This window comes from Hyla sarda, chromosome 7 (assembly GCF_029499605.1).
Source record: "Hyla sarda isolate aHylSar1 chromosome 7, aHylSar1.hap1, whole genome shotgun sequence".
Classification (NCBI taxonomy): Eukaryota; Metazoa; Chordata; class Amphibia; order Anura; family Hylidae; genus Hyla; species Hyla sarda.
In genome coordinates, this window is record NC_079195.1 from 100,041,696 (window position 1) to 100,060,590 (window position 18,895).

Sequence of the window (18,895 nt, forward strand, 5' to 3'; positions counted from 1 at the left end):
GAAGCATGGTAAGGACAAAAGGGGCATGTTCCTGACAGTTTAGAAAAATCCCAACAAATTTACTACTGTTCCTACGTAAAATGTGGTAGATTTGAGCTCTGAAAACCCTGACAGCTCAAAACAGTTGTTAAAAAATAAATAAATAAAATTATATATAATAAGATGTTTGATTGCGGGGGCCCCCACGATCTCCTGCAGCACTCTAAACAAATGCCTGGATCTGGCGGCAGTGGTCGTAACGTCACAGCCATGCCCCTCGTGACATCACAACACCCCCCCTCCATTCATGCATGTGGGAGGGGGTGTGGCGGCTGAGACGCCCCTCCCATACATGAATGGAGGGGGCGTGGCCATGACATCAAATGTTCAGAACGCTGGGACACGGGAATACCCCTTTATGTACATTGTGGCATATTATAAAGCAGGTCATTACTGTTGTATTAATACCATTTCTGTGGAGACAAAAAAAAATGTACATTTTTTCCATTACACAATATATTGCAAGGGAAATATTTCCCTGTAGTATCCTCTGAAACGTTGGTGAGCCAGTCTAGCCATTGATTGACTCTTATACTATTTGACCTATGTTTTATGTAAATGGTTTTAATGATTTAAAAATAGTCTAAATATATGAAAAAGTTAAATCCTTTTGGGAATCTGTGTTAAGTCATTGTTTACAGCTCCACCAATCTGGGCATGTTGTCACTTGTTGATGAAATATGTACGCATTAGCATAGCAGGGTCTTTTGTTACTGTACCGCTATTATTTTCTACCACTAGTTAAATGTTTGAAGATTGGCAGCTTAAACCTTTTTTTCATTTTCCCATCCAACTTTATCGAAAATTTGTCAAACACCTGTGGGGTGTTAAGGCTCACTATACCCCTTGTTACATTCCATGAGGGGTGTAGTTTCCAAAATGCGGTCACATGTGGGTATTTATTTTTTTGCATTTATGTCAGAACCGCTGTAAAATCAGCCACCCCTGTGCAAATCACCAATTTAGGCCTCAAATGTACATAGTGCGCTCTCACTCCTGAGCCTTGTTGTGCGCCCACAGAGCATTTTACGCCTACATATGGGGTATTTCTGTACTCAGGAGAAATTGTGTTACAAATTTTGGGGGTCTTTTTTTCCATTTACCGCTTGTGAAAATAAAAAGTATGGGGCAACACCAGCATGTCTGTTTAAAAAAATAAAATAAAATTTACACTAACAGGCTGGTGTAGCCCCCAACTTTTCCTTTTTTTAACGGGTAAAAGGAGAAAAAGCCCCCCAAAATTTGTAGTGCAATTTCTCCTGAGTACGGAGATACCCCATATGTGGCCCTAAACTGTTTCCTTGAAATACGACAGGTCTCCGAAGTGAGAGAGCGCCATGCACATTTGAGGACTAAATTAGGGATTGCATAGGGGTGATTCTACGCCAATGAATCCCAAACCGGGTGCATCCAGCTGTTGCTAAACTCCCAGCATGCCTGGACAGTCAGTGGCTGTCCAGAAATGCTGGGAGTTGTTGTTTTGCAACAGCTGGAGGCTTCGTTTTGGAAACACTGCTGTTCAATGCGTTTTTCATTGGGGGGACAGTGTAAGGGGGTGTTTATGTAGTGTTTTACCCTTTATTATGTGTTAGTGTAGTGTCGTGTTTTTAGGGTACATTCACACTGGCGGGTTACGGTGAGTTTATTTGCCGCAACTCAAACTTCAAGAAACTTGCTGTGAATCCGCCAGTGTGAATTTACCCTTTACATTCACATGGGGGCGGGGGGCAAACCTCCAGCTGTTTCAAAACTACAACTCTCAGCATGTACTGAGAGGCCGTGCATGCTGGGAGTTGTACTTTTGCAACAGCTGGAGGCACACTGGTTGGAAAACCTTCAGTTAGGTTCTGTTACCTAACTCAGTATTTTCCAACCAGTGTGCCTCCAGCTGTTGCAAAACACTATACAGTGGTCTCAAACTGTAGCCCTCCAGCTGTTGCAAAACTGCTAATCCCAGCATGCCCAAACAGCTGTCTGGGTATGCTGGGAGTTGTAGTTTTGCAACATCTGGAGGGCTACAGTTTAGAGACCACTGTATAGTGGTCTCAAACTGTAGCCCTCCAGATGTTGCTAGGCAACTCACTGGCTTCTATAGAATCCAGGGAGCTGCATCGCCGTCTTCTTCTGCCGCTGATCTCCGTCACCGATCGTCACTCCGCTGCCACGGATGGGTAAGTGGACTTCGGCGCCGGTCCCCGTTGGTTTCGCCGCTCTGCCCCGCCTACAGTGGGTGGGCAAAACGGGGAAACCAAAAGTTAACCCCCGCCCCCAATCTGCTATTGGTCGTCGCCTCTACACAACCAATAGCAGGGATAGAAGGGGTGGCACCCCTACCACCTCACTCCCATCCCTTCAGGGGGACCAGGGGTGTCTTGGACAACCCAGATCCCCCTTATTTTCCGGGTCACCATAGACCCGTATGACCCAGAATTGTGCAAATCGCAGGTGTGAATTTACCTGCGATTTGCCACAATCGCCGACATGGGGAGGAGGGGGTCTGATGACCCCCCTGGACATTTGCACGGGATGCCTGCTGAATGATTTCAGCAGGCATTCCGGTCCAATCCCGGCGTGCGGCGGGGACCGGAATTGCCCATGACATGTACATGTATGTCATGAGTCCTTAAGACCCAGGGTGTCATGACGTAACGTTACGTCATGGGTCCTGTAGTGGTTAACCTAAAAACCACAGACCCATCCATATAGGACCCATGACACTAATTTTACAGACAGAGAAATATTATTTTGTGGGCAATTTGTATAAAAACAACCCTTCAGGGTTTTTAGTTTTTACACAGTACTTATATGGTCAATTCTATGGGTCAATACGATTAAACCAATACCCATGTTTACATACTTTTCTATTATTGTACTGCTTACTGCTTTTATAAATAAGGCAACTTTAAAAAAAAAGGAGATTTTTATTACTCACCGTAAAATCTTTCTCATAGCCTTCATTGGGGGACACCAATACTGATGGGTATATGCTCTTGCCACTAGGAGGCGCTGACGCAAGGGGAAAAAAAGTCAGCTCCACCCTGGCAGGATATACCCGCCCACTGGAAGTGAGGTAATCAGTTTTGTCACAAAGCAGTAGGAGAAGCCAAAAAAGAAATAAGTCAGAAAAGAATCCTGGATAAAAAAAAAAATAAAAAAAAAACAATAACCGGAAAAGAGTATCCGGACAAAAAATAAAGAAATGGGTAGGTGTTTTCTCGGTCGCTCTTCATTGGGGGACACCAATACTGATGGGATGTACAAAAGCAGTCCCCTAAGGTGAGAATTACAACCACCAGAGAAAGGGAATCAGTCCCGAGACCGAACCCACTCGTCCGTAAGTCCTGCGGACGAGACCCCAGTTGAGAGACATCAGAGGCCCAGAAATTGAGCTCCCGGAAGATCCCCCGTCCATGAAGATGGACTTGGACACCAAAGAAAGGGACCGTCCATTGCAGAGACTCTAAACCTACGGTCCATATAGAGAGCCAAGTAAAGGTCGACTAGGAAGATGGGCTGGAAACCATCCCGATAGGAAATCAACTCCAAGGAACACAGAAACAGACAGAGGGCTAGCCCGGCAGGAAAACAAAAATGGAAGAGAACAAGAGAACCCCATACAGAGTCAACCGACTCAGGAGAACATGGTGGAAAAATGGCAGGGAGTGCAGTGCACGTCTGAGCAGAAGGTGAGCACAGAAGGTGGAGACCAGAAAACCATTGGAAAAAATAAAGATGGAAACAAGGCTTGGTGCATAAGATCAGTAACCTGAACATCTGCAGACCGAAAACCCCTGTCCCAGGGGCCCGCTGTGAGCACCCGGGAGACCAAATTAGCTTGAGTGGTGTACTCCAGATGACCGAAACGGCCTCCATTTTGGGAGTACATGGAACCAAAGGAGGAGACGGAAGGTAATAACTGCCAAAAAAGGAGCGGAAGCCCTGAAAAGGGGCATTCCGGAACACCGGAGCAACAGACATGGGAACTAGAAGTTCCTGAGTCACCTGGAAGATGTACACAAAGAATAAACGTCCAAGAAAGGAGCGGAAGACCCTGAAAAGGAGCATCCCGGAACACCGGAGAAGCCAACATGGGAAGTGGAGGTTTCTGACACTCCTGGATGACTTACACCTGAAGGGTAAGTAAACCCAATGTCCGTAAAATGCTCCATGTGACAAACTTCCACGTTGAGACAAGAAGAAGTACGGTACAGACAGACCGCTCCACAAATTGGATCACGGAGAAGTCTGGGCAGGATCGCTATACATGCCCTAGACCTCAACCAGCACTAAGGGCCCAGTCAGATACCCCACCTATATAGTGGGAAGAGAGAGATGGCTCCATATTGGCGGTAGAAAGCTCACAGCAAAATATTCCCCCTAGCAGAGGGGAAAACAAGGGGAGGTTGAGATGAAACTCAGGCACTGATCATGGCAAGCTCCCTAATCCCTGTACCCCCTGTGGAAGGGGGATTGTCAAAGTGTGCCAGGCACTGTAGGAGCAGGGAAATGCCACCCTACAGCAATGGGACAAAGTATTGGGTGGACGTAGCACCTAAGAACTTTGTGACAACATATCGAGGTATGGAGGAGCCAATGTGTGTGCCCAGAGGGATCCGAATCCTGGACACTGGTGCTGGGCAAAGATACAAAGACATGCTTAACCCCTTCCCGCAGAATGACTTATATAAACGTCAGGTTATGCAGGTAGTTAGTGCATCCTGACGTTTATATGAGACATTCAGTTAACCCGGCGATGCACGGCATTGCACAGGTTAACAGGCAGAAGTCCCGCGGTTACCAGTGGGAGACAACTTCTGCAAGCCACCTCAGGACCATCTGTGAATGGTCCTGTCAGCGATCACTGTGATTGGTCCCTGTGGACCAATCACAGTGTTTCAGCTGATGGGGGGGTACTTCTGTCTGCCCCTAGAAGACCGGGCAGAGCGGGGAAAGATGACGCCGAGAGCTGCGGGGGGGACCGGCGCAGACAGCTGGGCCCGGCAATATGCAAGTGGAGGAGGCAGCGGTGGCGTCTGCATCAGAAGCAGCAGTGAAGATTGCTGTAAAGTGATCTTCACTGCTGCTTCTAGGAGTTTCAAAACTACAACTCCCAGCATGCCCAGACAGCCTTGGACTGTTCGGGTATGCTAAGAGTTGTAGTTTTGCAAAATCTGGAGGGCCACAGTTTGGAGACCACTGCACAATCTATACTCTTCCAGATGTTTCAAAACTACAACTCTCAGCATGCCCAGACAGTCCAGGCATTCTGGGAGTTGTAGTTCTGTAACGTCTGGCCCTTTAGATGTTGTCGAACTACAACTCCCATTATGCCTGGGCATGCTTGGAGTTGAAGTTTTGCAACATCTGGAGGGCTACAATTAGGACACCACTACACAGTGGTCTCCAAACTGTTCTCCTCCAGTTGTTGCGAATCTACAACTCCCAGCATGCCCTTCGGCTGTCTGGGAATGCTGGGAGTTGTAGTTTTGCAACATCTGGAGGCATACTGGTTATGAAACACTGAGTTGAGTAACATACTCAGTGTTTTGCAACCAGTATGCCTCCAGCTGTTACATGACTACAACCCCCAGCATGCACTGACAGCCAAAGGGCGTGCTGGAAGTTGTAGTAGTATGCCTCCAGCTGTTGCATAACTACAAGTCCCAGCATGCCCTTCTTCTGTCACTGCATGCTGAGAGTTGTATTTTTGCAACAGCTGGAGGATTACAGCTGGAGGAGTACAGGGTACATTCACACGGGCGGGGTGTTACAGCGAGTTTCTCACTGCAAGTTTGAGATGCAGCAAATTTTCTGCTGCAACTCAAACTCCCAGCGGGAAACTCGCTGTGAACCCCCGCCCGTATGATTGTACCCTAAAAACACTACACTACACCTACACAAAATAAAGAGTAAAACACAACATATACACCCCCCTACACTGTCCCCTCCCTGCCCAACAAAAATGAAAAACATCTGGTACGGCAGTGTTTCCAGAACGGAGCCTCTAGCTGTTGCAAAACAACAACTCCTAATATTGCCGGACAGCCATTGACTGTCCAGGCATGCTGTGAGTTTTGCAACAGCTGGAGGCACCCTGTTTGGGAATCACTGGTGTAGAATACCCCTATGTCCACCCCTATGAAAATCCCTAATTTAGGCCTCAAATACGCATGGTGCGCTCTCACTTCGTAGACCTGTCGTATTTCAAGGCAACAGTTTAGGGCCACAAATGGAGTATTTCCGTACTCGGGAGCAATTGCCTAACACATTTTGGGGGGCTTTTTCTCCTTTTACCCTTTATGAAAAGGTAAAGTTGGGGTCTACTCTAGCATGTTATTGTAAAAAAATTAAATGTTTTACACTAACTTGCTGGTGTTGCCCCATATCTTTCATTTTCACCAGAGGCAAAAGGAAAAAAAGACCCAAAATTTGTAACGCAATTTCTCCTGAGTACGGAAATACCCCATATGTGGATGTAAAATACTCTGTGGGCGCACAACAGGGCTCAGGAGTGAGAGCGTCATGTAAATTATATCAGCTGTTCTGACATAAAAACAAAAAAACATGTGACCCCTTTTTGGAAACTACACCCCTTAAGGAACGTAATAAGTGGTATAGTGAGCCTAAACTACCCACAGGTGTTTGAAGAATTTTTGTTAAATTTGGACGTGAAAATGAAAAAAATTATTTTCACTAAAATGATGGTGTTATCCCAAATTTTTCATTTTCACAAGGGGTAATAGGAAAAAAGACCCCCAAAATTTGTATCCACATTTCTCCTGAGTAAGGAAATACCCCATATGTGCATGTAAAGAGCTCTGCTGGTGAACTACAGGGTTCAGAAGAGAAGGAGCGCCATTGGAAATAGAATTTGGCTGGAATTGAAGGCCATGTGCATGTTCAAAGCCCCCATGCCGCCAGAACGGTGGAACCCCCCCTACACACACACACATACACACACGTGACCCCATTTTGGAAACTACACCCCTCACAGAATGTAACAAGGGGTGCAGTGAGCATTTACACCCCACTGGTGTCTGACAGTTTTTTGGAACAGTGGTCCATGAAAATGAGAAATTAAATTTTTCACTTGCACAGCCCACTATTCCAAAAGTCTGTCAAATGCCGGTGGGGTGTAAATGCTGACTGCACGCCTTATTATATTCTGTGAGGGGTGTAGTTTCCAAAATGGGGTCATGTGGGGGGTCCACTGTTCTGGCACCACGGGGGGGCTTTGTAGACGCACATGGCCTTCCATTCCAAACAAATTCTCTCTCCAAAAGCTCCTTCTCTTCTGAGCATTCCAACTTTAACAAAAAGTCATCAAATACCTGTGGGGTGTTAAGGTTTACTGTGCCCCTTGTTACGTGCATTGAGGGGTGTTGTTTCCAAAATAGTATGCCATGTGTTTTTATTTTTATTTTTTTTATTTATTTTTTTTTTGCTGTTATGGCACCACAGGGGCTTCCTAAATGCAACATGCCCCCCAAAAACCAGTTCAGCAAAATTTACTTTCAAAAAGCCAAATGTGGCTCCTTCTCTTCTAAGCATTGTAGTGCGCCCACAGTGCACTTGACCTCCATTCCTGGGGTATTTCCATGGGGTTACAAATTTTATCCTATTTCCTCTTGTAAAAAAAAATTATTTGGGGAAAAAAACTGCATCTGAAAGAAAAAAAAATGTATTTACACCTCCAACTTTAACAAAAAGTCGTCAAACACCTGTGGGGTGTTAAGGCTCACTGTACCCCTTCTTATGTGCCTTGAGTGGTGTAGTTTCCAAAATAGTATGCCATGTTTGTTTGTTTTTTGCTATTATGGAACCATAGGGGCTTCCTAAATGCGACATGCCCCCAAAAACCATTTCAGCAAAATTCACTCTCCAAAATCCCATTGTCGCTCCTTCGCTTCTGAGCCCTCTAGTGCACCCACAGAGCACTTTACGTTCACATATGAGGTATTTCCTTACTCTAGAGAAATTGGGTTACACATTTTGGGGGGCATTTTCTCCTTTTGCCTCTTGTAAAAATTCAAAAACTGGGTCTACAAGAACATGTTAGTGTAAAACATTGAGATTTTGAATTTTCTCCTTCACTTTGCTGCTATTTCAGTGAAACAACTAAAGGGTTAATAAAAATTCGGAATATCATTTTGTATACTTGGAGGGGAGCAGTTTTTATAATGGGGTCATTTATGGGGTATTTCTAATATGAAGACCCCTCAAATCCATTTCAAAACTGAACTGGTCCCTGAAAAATTCTGATTTTGAAAATGTTGTGAAAAATTGGAAAAATGCTGCTGAACTTTGAAGCCCTCTGATGTCTTCCAAAAGTAAAAACATGTCAACTTTATGATGCAAACATAAAGTAGACATATTGTATATGTGAATCAATATATAATTTATTTGGTTTGTCTATTTTCCTCACAAGCAGAGAGTTTCAAAGTTAGAAAAATGCTAAATTTTCAACTTTTTCATGAAATTTGGGAATTTTTCACCAAGAAATTATGCAAGTATCGACGGAAATGTACCAATATAATAAAATAGAATATGTCATGAAAAATCTATATTGGAATCAAATTAATAAGTAAAAGCATCCCAGAGTTGTTAATGCTTAAAGTGACAGTGGTCAGATGTGCACAAAATGCTCTAGTCCTTAAAGGACAAGTCTCACAGTAAAAAATAGTTCAGCTTTTAGTGCAGAAGGTAAAGTTATATAGGTATGTAATTCACTTCCATTACCAGTGCTGCTTAGAAACAAACTTTTTCTGCATTCTTCTGTCTGACAGGAAATTCAGCTGTTCCAGGTTTTCATGACTTTCGACCCCCTATTCAGGCTGTTATCAGCAGTATCCCGGGGGCCGTGACGTGACAATTACCCAGAAAACCCCTGTGCTGCAGAGAGCTCCCTGTGCTCGGCCTTAGCCCCTCCCATCTGATGAATATTCACACTGTCCTCCCTCTGTTCTGCAGTGATTGGCTGAGCAGCACTGCCTATATGCCGGCTGATTCACATCATAGCAGAGTCAGCAAACAGGCTGATTCCCTCCCCTCTCCTTGCTAATGTTTATACACTGAGAACGGAGGAGAGGGGGGAGGGGAGGGAGCTGCCAGCGTAGACCTGTCACACTGAGAATGGAGGGGAGGGAAAGTAGAGCTGTCACACTGAGCACTGGGGAGAGAGGAGTGCAGGGCAGAGAAGGGGGGGAGGTGATTGTGCCACTGTAAAGCAGGAGGGGGAGGGAGTGATTTTACAGTGTAAAACTGCAGCTTCAACTCCAGGGTCCCTCTCTCTGAGCACTGAGATTACATTTTGTTTCCTCGTGGCCACCCTGCTGTATAGGGCTATGATTGGAGCTCAGTGTTATGTGACCACCCTTCTGTATAGAGCTATGATTGGAGCTCAGTGTTATGTGACCACCCTGCTGTATAGGGCTATGATTGGAGCTCAGTGTTATGTGACCACCCTGCTGTATAGGGATATGATTGGAGCTCAGTGTTATGTGGCCACCCTGCTGTATAGGGCTATGATTGGAGCTCAGTGTTATGTGGCCACCCTGCTGTATAGGGCTATGATTGGAGCTCAGTGTTATGTGACCACCCTGCTGTATAGGGCTATGATTGGAGCTCAGTGTTATGTGGCCACCCTGCTGTATAGGGCTATGATTGGAGCTCAGTGTTATGTGGTCACCCTGCTGTATAGGGCTATGATTGGAGCTCAGTGTTATGTGACCACCCTTCTGTATAGAGCTATGATTGGAGCTCAGTGTTATGTGACCACCCTTCTGTATAGAGCTATGATTGGAGCTCAGTGTCATGTGACCACCCTTCTGTATAGGGCTATGATTGGAGCTCAGTGTTATGTGACCACCCTTCTGTATAGAGCTATGATTGGAGCTCAGTGTTATGTGACCACCCTTCTGTATAGGGCTATGATTGGAGCTCAGTGTTATGTGACCACCCTGCTGTATAGGGCTATGATTGGAGCTCAGTGTTATGTGACCACCCTTCTGTATAGAGCTATGATTGGAGCTCAGTGTTATGTGACCACCCTGCTGTATAGGGCTATGATTGGAGCTCAGTGTTATGTGGCCACCCTGCTGTATAGGGCTATGATTGGAGCTCAGTGTTATGTGGCCACCCTGCTGTATAGGGCTATGATTGGAGCTCAGTGTTATGTGACCACCCTGCTGTATAGGGCTATGATTGGAGCTCAGTGTTATGTGGCCACCCTGCTGTATAGGGCTATGATTGGAGCTCAGTGTTATGTGGTCACCCTGCTGTATAGGGCTATGATTGGAGCTCAGTGTTATGTGACCACCCTTCTGTATAGAGCTATGATTGGAGCTCAGTGTTATGTGACCACCCTTCTGTATAGAGCTATGATTGGAGCTCAGTGTTATGTGACCACCCTTCTGTATAGGGCTATGATTGGAGCTCAGTGTTATGTGACCACCCTTCTGTATAGAGCTATGATTGGAGCTCAGTGTTATGTGACCACCCTTCTGTATAGGGCTATGATTGGAGCTCAGTGTTATGTGACCACCCTTCTGTTTAGAGCTATGATTGGAGCTCAGTGTTATGTGACCACCCTTCTGTATAGAGCTATGATTGGAGCTCAGTGTTATGTGACCACCCTGCTGCATAGGGCTATGATTGGAGCTCAGTGTTATGTGACCACCCTTCTGTTTAGAGCTATGATTGGAGCTCAGTGTTATGTGACCACCCTTCTGTTTAGAGCTATGATTGGAGCTCAGTGTTATGTGACCACCCTGCTGTATAGGGCTATGATTGGAGCTCAGTGTTATGTGGCCACCCTGCTGTATAGGGCTATGATTGGAGCTCAGTGTTATGTGACCACCCTGCTGTATAGGGCTATGATTGGAGCTCAGTGTTATGTGGCCACCCTGCTGTATAGGGCTATGATTGGAGCTCAGTGTTATGTGGGAGTGAGCTAGCAGAGCTGTAGGAGTGACTAACATAAGTTAGGGGTGTTAACAAGCTCTCTGCTCAGACAGCTGAGAGCAGGAAATGTGAGCAGTGCATGCAGGGAAATGTAGTCTTTGAGATCACAGGCATAGCCACCATAACCAGGAAGTAACTGGAATTTATGAGCTGAATAGCTGGTGAATGGGGGGCGGAAAAAAAATCACAAACATGTCAGAGAGGTGGTAGGTGAATATACTATGGAATGGCTAGGTATTTTTTTTTCTTTTCTGCATGGGATATCTTCTTTAAGGTCAAAATGGGCTTGGACCTTAGGGGGTTAACTGGAAAATAATAAAATAATAGACCAGTTCAGGGGAGCTCCCAGACCTGTGTCTTGCCTCCTACTGACAGTAGCTAAAACTGATTACCTCACTTTCAGTTGGCGGGTATATCCTGTCGGAAGGAGACGACTTTTTTCCTAGTGTCAGCCCCTCCTATTGGCAAGAGCATATACTCATCAGTATTGGTGTCCCCCAATGAAGAGTGACCAAGAAATGTTAGTTTAAAGTTGCCCTATTCTGATTGGGAAGTGATTTATTAGAGTAGTCCAGATGAGTTGTGAAGTCCTAGGTCATGCAGGGGTTTGCTTTCTTTGTGTACCCCCAAAAATGTACACCACCTTCTACCTCAAACCCCAGCCCAACCTAGGATTTCCCAACTCATCTGGACTACTTAAACACATCACTTCCCGAGGGCACACTCAGCCCCACGTGGACGCCAAGGATCCCAGCCGTGCACCTTCTGGATGTCCACTCGCCCTTAGTGACCGGTCCCAGGGCTGGAGCGGACACCGTGCACCACCATCATCGGAGGGGTAAGCGGTACTGCGTACCAACCCTTCTATCCATAGAAATCACTGCAGGAGACTGTTTATGCTACGCAGTGACAATTCTATTATCTACAGCACAGCGATACAAAGGAGCTCGATTTCTTCCACAGGACAGCGGCACAGCGCAGCCAGCGCTACAGACTTGAATTTTCTTTTACAGGACACGGACTAGGATTTAGAATTTTTTCTTTTGCAGGACACGTAGTCTAAGCACTGCATACGTGCATATTAGACAGCGCTGTATGGACTCACAAACACAGCGCTTCTGAGATTCTATACTTAGCGCTTCATGATATCTATTAGCGCTCCATAACTAATACTAGCACGGGACATTGACAGAGCCAATTGTTTGATATATTTTTCATTTACAGTGCTGTTTCATGTTAAGTCAACAATCCCTTCTTGTAGGGAATACTTCCCCAGATAATTACCATTGTGTTCTATCTACTAATACATGTTTATTTATAACCTTTTGATCATGCATAGGGGATAATATCTATTTTTATCTATTTTTAATATTTTAATCAAACTTTGACCACAAAGCCCTGTGGTTAAAACTCGAATATATACCTTATTGTCTACTGTACCTTATTGTTTATATGTAATAAACCTATATATTATTTTAAGCGACACTATTTGTATTTCCATAATCTCATTACCCTTGTGGTAAAAAACAGTCAGGTATTTATAGCTTTTGAGGACTGTTCACTTCCTTTTCAATTTAAACAATATATTGAGGCAAGCTTGTGACATTTTTTCCGATACATCACTGTCATTTTCTTTAACACAAATTGTTGTTACCATGACGTCACCTTTTGTATTATTTAACTTTACAGCATAGTCAAATATAAAAAATCAGGGTATACCACTTTAAAGGGGAACTGTGACCAACTCCAAAACAATTACATTTTACCACTAGTAAATACTGTAGCTTAGGGTGCCCCAATTCCACACATTTTTACATTTTCTTGATATACTCTCCCATTCTTGAGATATGGGTTTATAATTTGACAATTGAACATATAGTCAGATGGGCGTGAACTTAATTTTAATAATGGGTGTGTACATCAGGTGATGGGTGGGATTATACAGTCAGGAGTGTAAATATTGTACATTGAGGGGCATATATCCCCCTGACTGCATAATCTCACCCAACACCTGATATTTACTCCCATTATTAAAATTAAATTCATGTCCTTTTATTTCCCAGAATGTCAGACAAACTATTAAACTACAAATCTAGGGAACAGAAGGACTGTAATAGGGTGTGTGACCAGGGCACCCTACGCTATTTATCGACAGTAAGATATCATTGTTTTTGAGCTGACCACAGGTGCATTTTCGATAAATACGTCTAAATCCTGCCGGGAAGCCATACTCACTTTGCATTGGTGCAATGGCTCTAATTTCTGGTGAAAATGGTTTATATGTGGCACAGCTGATATAAAATTAGCAAAAAAAAAAATCAGAAAACACAAATACAATACATTGATAAAAATGGCCTATTACCTTTCCTTTAATAAAGTAACCCCCCGACCTACGATGGCCCTGACATACGATCATTTCAACATACGATGGCCTCTCAAAGGCCATCGCATATTGAAGGCAGCATCAACATACGATGCTTTTGTATGTCGGGGCCATCGCATAAACGGCTATCCGGCAACGCAGACTGCTTCAGCTGCCACCGGATAGCAGTTTACGGTGCCCCATGTGGTCCGCTGACGATCACGTACCTGTCCTTGGGGCTCCGGCGCATCCTCTTCGGGATCCCCTGCATCGTCGGCGCTCTCCATCGTCGTCACTGCGCACGCCATCCTGTCATCCAATAGGAGCGGCGTGTGTAACAACGTGATGGCGGCGACGGAGAGCGAAGATGCTGGGGAAGCAGAGGCCTTGCCGGAGCATCGGGGACACGGCGACAGCGATGGAAGGAGACATCCAGGGCAGTGGTGACGGTCCAGAGCGGAGGGGACAGGTGAGTACAACTTCCTCTACCAGTGGTCTTCAACCTGCGGACTTCCAGATGTTGCAAAACTACAACTCCCAGCCGTTGGCTGTCCGGGCATGCTGGGTGTTGTAGTTTTGCAACATCTGGAGGTCCGCAGGTTGTAGACCACTGTCCTATACCTTACATTGACGGATCCCTCAACATTCGATGGTTTCAACAAACGATGGTTCATTTGGAACGGATTACCATCATATGTTGAGGGACCACTGTATATGAAAAGTTAGATTTTCCTCTGGTCAAATGGTTACATTTATATTGATACCTCCATTTCATGGTTACATTTATATTGATACCTCCATTTCATGGTTACATTTATATTGATACCTCCATTTCATGGTTACATTTATATTGATACCTCCATTTCATGGTTACATTTATATTGATACCTCCATTGATATTAAAGAAGGTTATCACCCATAAACCCAGCATTGGCATTTGGCCAGGATGCTTGACTATAGCCTATATGAACATGGTATGTCAAATATGAAAGGTGTGACTTGTGAAAACCTGCTATATCTTCTCAGCTGTCATTGTGGATCAGATCAGACCTGTCACAATGGTTTATGTAAAATTTCATTAAACAAAGGTATTTCATTTTGGCACAGAGTCATACAGTTAATGAAAAAATTATTGGTAAAATCAGAACTTGGGACAATGAGGGTTGACAAGCAGTTTCTTAGATGTCTGTCTGTAAACGTGATACTGTAATAGAAATTCATTCATGTGCGCCATCCTCACCATGTATACTGTATAACCAGACCCAAGGGTTGTGTGCCTGGCAAGTGCAGATAATGGTATGTGGTTTAGGTGTGGTTAGTGAAATTCTTCTCGTATTTCCGTATTGATTCATTTTACCCTTCCCCGATAGTTTAGGAAAGTAAAGTTCTTCTCTGCGCATATTGAAACTCAGGGCCCTTGGTTTGTGTGATCTTATTTGCGGGGCAAGCCATCCATCCTCCAGGGCATCCCTCATAAGGCTGGTAGCACAAGGTTCCAAAGAACTTTTATCCTTTTCAATGTATAAAACATTGTAAGGACAGCTGGGGTAGATTTATCACAACCTGTGTAGAGGAAAAGTTGACCAGTTGCCCATAACAACCAATCAGATCTCTTCTTTCATCTTTCAAAGGCCTTGTCAAAAATGAAAGAAGCTATTTTATTGGTTGCTATAAGTAATTAATCAACTTTTCCTCTACACAGTTTTCGATTAACCTCCCCCAGCCATTATTTCCTTACAAATAGTTGGGCATCCAAACAAAAACATAATTCTAACCTGTAACTCAATAATGCATTGTTATCTTAAATGTACATGGTATATATGATTTATACATAAACAAAAAAAAAACTGCATTCCACTATTGATCCTATATGCATCCATATTGGACACTTGACTTGCAGCCATGACAAACTCCTATGTACATATATACAATTCCTCTTTAGCTTTCCCACCATTTACAACTCATATGTTTTTATAGACCACACAGTAGATATCAGAGCGGCACTGCAACCTGTATATAATAGCAGTACAAACCTATGGACCTTGGATAGGCACTGCGGGTACTCGGGGCAAACGACCAGCGGTGGTGCTAGGACAGTAATAGACAGCATCCATAAGTTACAATAGTAGCAGAGCAAAAAAGATATCCTGCACTCACCGCAGCAGTATCGGTCAACCCGCTCCTCTTCGGGACCTCTGACAGACCGGTAGACAAGGCTGGCGTGGAGCCCTCAGAGGCAACTGCCGGCAGTTTTGCACAGCGTGGTGCACAAAACCGCAGTCAGTCGCCTCTGAGCACCCCACGCCAGCCTTGTCTACCCATCTGTCGGAGGTCCCAAAGAGGAGCCGGTTGACTGATACTGTGAGTCTAGGATATCTTTTTTGCTCTGCTACTATTGTTACATATGTTTTTATAAACTTATGCTGGAGTCATTAACCCCTTCCCGCTATAAGATGTATGCATACGTCCAATCATCCAACACGTTCGCGCAATTGGACGTATGCATACGTCATAGCGATCTCTGGCACTGCTGCGGGCAACGCAGGAGATCGGCGACGGGACCCGGCTGTCAATCACAGCCGGAGTCCCACCGCAGCTGCCGGAGCCGTGATCGTGCCAGTCCCGGCAGCATTAAGCCCATAGATGACGTGATCAATCCTGATCACGGCATCTATGGGGTTGACAGGGGGAGCGCTCTCCCCCTGTTCTCCAACGGCGGCGCCACGATACAATCGCGGGTCGCTGTAGGTTGCTATGGCAGCAGGAGGTCAGATCATGATCTCCTGTATGCCTGCTACGGAAGCCTGTGAGATCCAGCCTGAGGCTGGATTGCACAGGCTGTAGTGTCTGCAGCTCATTTGGTTATACTGTGCTGCAGTACAAATGTATTTCAGCATAGTATAACCTGTAAAAAGTGTAAAAAATTAAATAAAAAGTTCTTCAATAAAAGTATGAAGTGTAAAAAAATAAAAAAATTAAAATGCCCCTTTCCCAATAGAAGCCCTGTATTATCACCAAAAAAAGATCAAAAACACAAATCATATACATAATAGGCATTGCCACATCCGTAATGACGTGTACTATAAAACTATAATGTAAATTATCCCGCACAGTGAACGCCGTAAAAAAAAAAACATTAAAAAAGCGCAAAATTTGGCTAAATAAAAAGTACAGCTCATCCCGCAAAAAATAAGCCCTTTTTCAATGGCGTCGGACAAAAATAAAAAAGTTACGGCTGTTGGAAAATGAATGGCAGAAAAAGAAGTTTGCTCAGAAAAGGAAAAAGAACATAGAAAGCTACATAAAATGGGTATCACCATAATCATACTGACCCACAGAATAAATATAACATCACTTTTACCGCACAGTGTACACCATAAAATTTTCATAATATTTCATAAGTTTTTCGCAAAAAATGCTTCATGTGTCAACAAAAATGCACCAGTTATATAAAGTACAATATGAACAATCTCAGAATCTCTCTGTTCAGAAAAAGCGTTCTAAAGTTATTACCATTTAAAGAGATACATGTAAAAAAAAAAAAAAAAAAAAGAGCCTGGTCATAGAGGTAAAAAATGGGTCGGTCCTTAAGGGGTTAAAACTCATATGTCTCTCCTCCATGGATTCCATGCCAACAAACTACACATTATATTTTCAACAAATATTTATAAATAAAGCATTTGATTTAAAAAATGTTCTGTATCAAAGTTCCAGGGGTCAGACATTTACTGCTGCCTATTTTTCTGCCCATTGAAGTCAATAGGTAGCAAATTCAGTTGTGTATTTTGTTACCCATTGATTTCAATGAATAGGAAAATAGGCAGCAGCAAATACGGCACTTGTCATCCTACCATAAAGCTTCTGAAAGGCTGACTGACATCTTGTAAGGTTATTGGAGGTGTATCTATGTCTGGATTTTAAAGCATACATCCAATGATGGTTCAGACAGCAGGGTATCTGTTTAAAATACACTGTAACTTCTGAGCCTGAAAATTGGCCCAAGTTGTTTACGATCTGGAGACTTTGCTGCAAGCTACAAAACCTTGCATGAAACTTTCAGCAAAGACCTCCCCAGATTGCGATAGTCTCAGGGCAAGTCATGGGCTCAAAAGTTGGCGTGTGTTTTAAAAAGATATTCTGCCACCTTAACTATAATTTGATGTATACTTTAGAACTTACTTTTAAGTCGTGTGTGCCTCTCTTCTTGACATGGGGTGGCAGGAAATAAATGAAAACATAAACTGTGACCTTCGACAAGTCTGGTTTATCATTGGGAGCACTTTCCAACACCTGAAGGCTTCATGTTCACATGATAATACACCATGGGACCATGCAGGCAACATTCAAGAGACACATTATATCTTCTAGAGATCAGTGGGGGAGATTTATCAAAACATGTTCAGAGAATAAGTGGGCAGTTGCCCACAACTTCTTAAGGACCTATGACTTTTTTTTTTTTACGTTATGGGGCCATTAAGAGTGTATGAAGAGAACCCAGGACTAAAGTCCCCTCCAAACCCAACAAGCCCTGGCTGCTTTCATCAGCCAAGTGCCACCACTAATAGCCAGCACAAAATGATCTCTGATGCCGGCTAGTAAACATATACACATCATAACAGCTGTCCTAAACTTCATTGGTGGAAAGTGATTTGATTCAATAAAGAGGAGCAGATTCCGTTGTCACAGCAGCCTGAGGCCTGTACTAGTGCACAGATCTATTGGATCAATGCAATACATACCCTGTTTCCCCGAAAATAAACCCTACCCCAAAAGTAAGCCCTAGCAGGATTATCAGGGTGGGCTGCAATATAAGCCTGTAGGAATGTGGATGATGGGGGGGCTGCAGGAGTGTGGAGGATGGGGGGCTGTGGGAGTAAGGATGATGGGGGGCTGCTGGAGTGTGGAGGATGGGGGGCTGTGGGAGGATGGGGGGGGGGTTGTAGCAGCCCCCCATGTTGTTCAAGGTACATACCGTAAATAAATAAGCCCTACCCTGAAAATAAGCCCTAGTGTGTTTTTTGTGACTAAAATTAATAAGACCCGGTCTTCTTTTCGGAGAAACGCAGTATGTACTGCACTGATCTGTATAAACAATTTAGTGATTGCTTATACGCCTCACCACCATTTGCTTTAGAGCTCTGATGATGCTTCTGATGGAGTGAGACATGTAGGCTGGGCATTTGTTTTGATGTTTTAAAATATGCCCACACACACCTCTTAGGTTTAGGTAGACTGCAGCTACCATGCTTGAGTATTAGTAGGAGCTGTTAGTCATCTACGTGTTGCTAATATACAGTTTATTATAAGGACCTGTCTACCTACTTTCTGATACATACACATAGGTGGGGATTAATTTATACTCACTTAATACTTAGCTCTTTCCTGTGTCTGTGTACATAGGCAACATAGGTGTGCGTTGCAGTGATTTTAATATTCATGTGTGCCATTGTTCTATTTTCTCACTTCCAGTTTGAAATTATTTTTACTGGCGTTATTAAAAGATATGTTTTACCAGTGGGGGCTTTGAAAAAG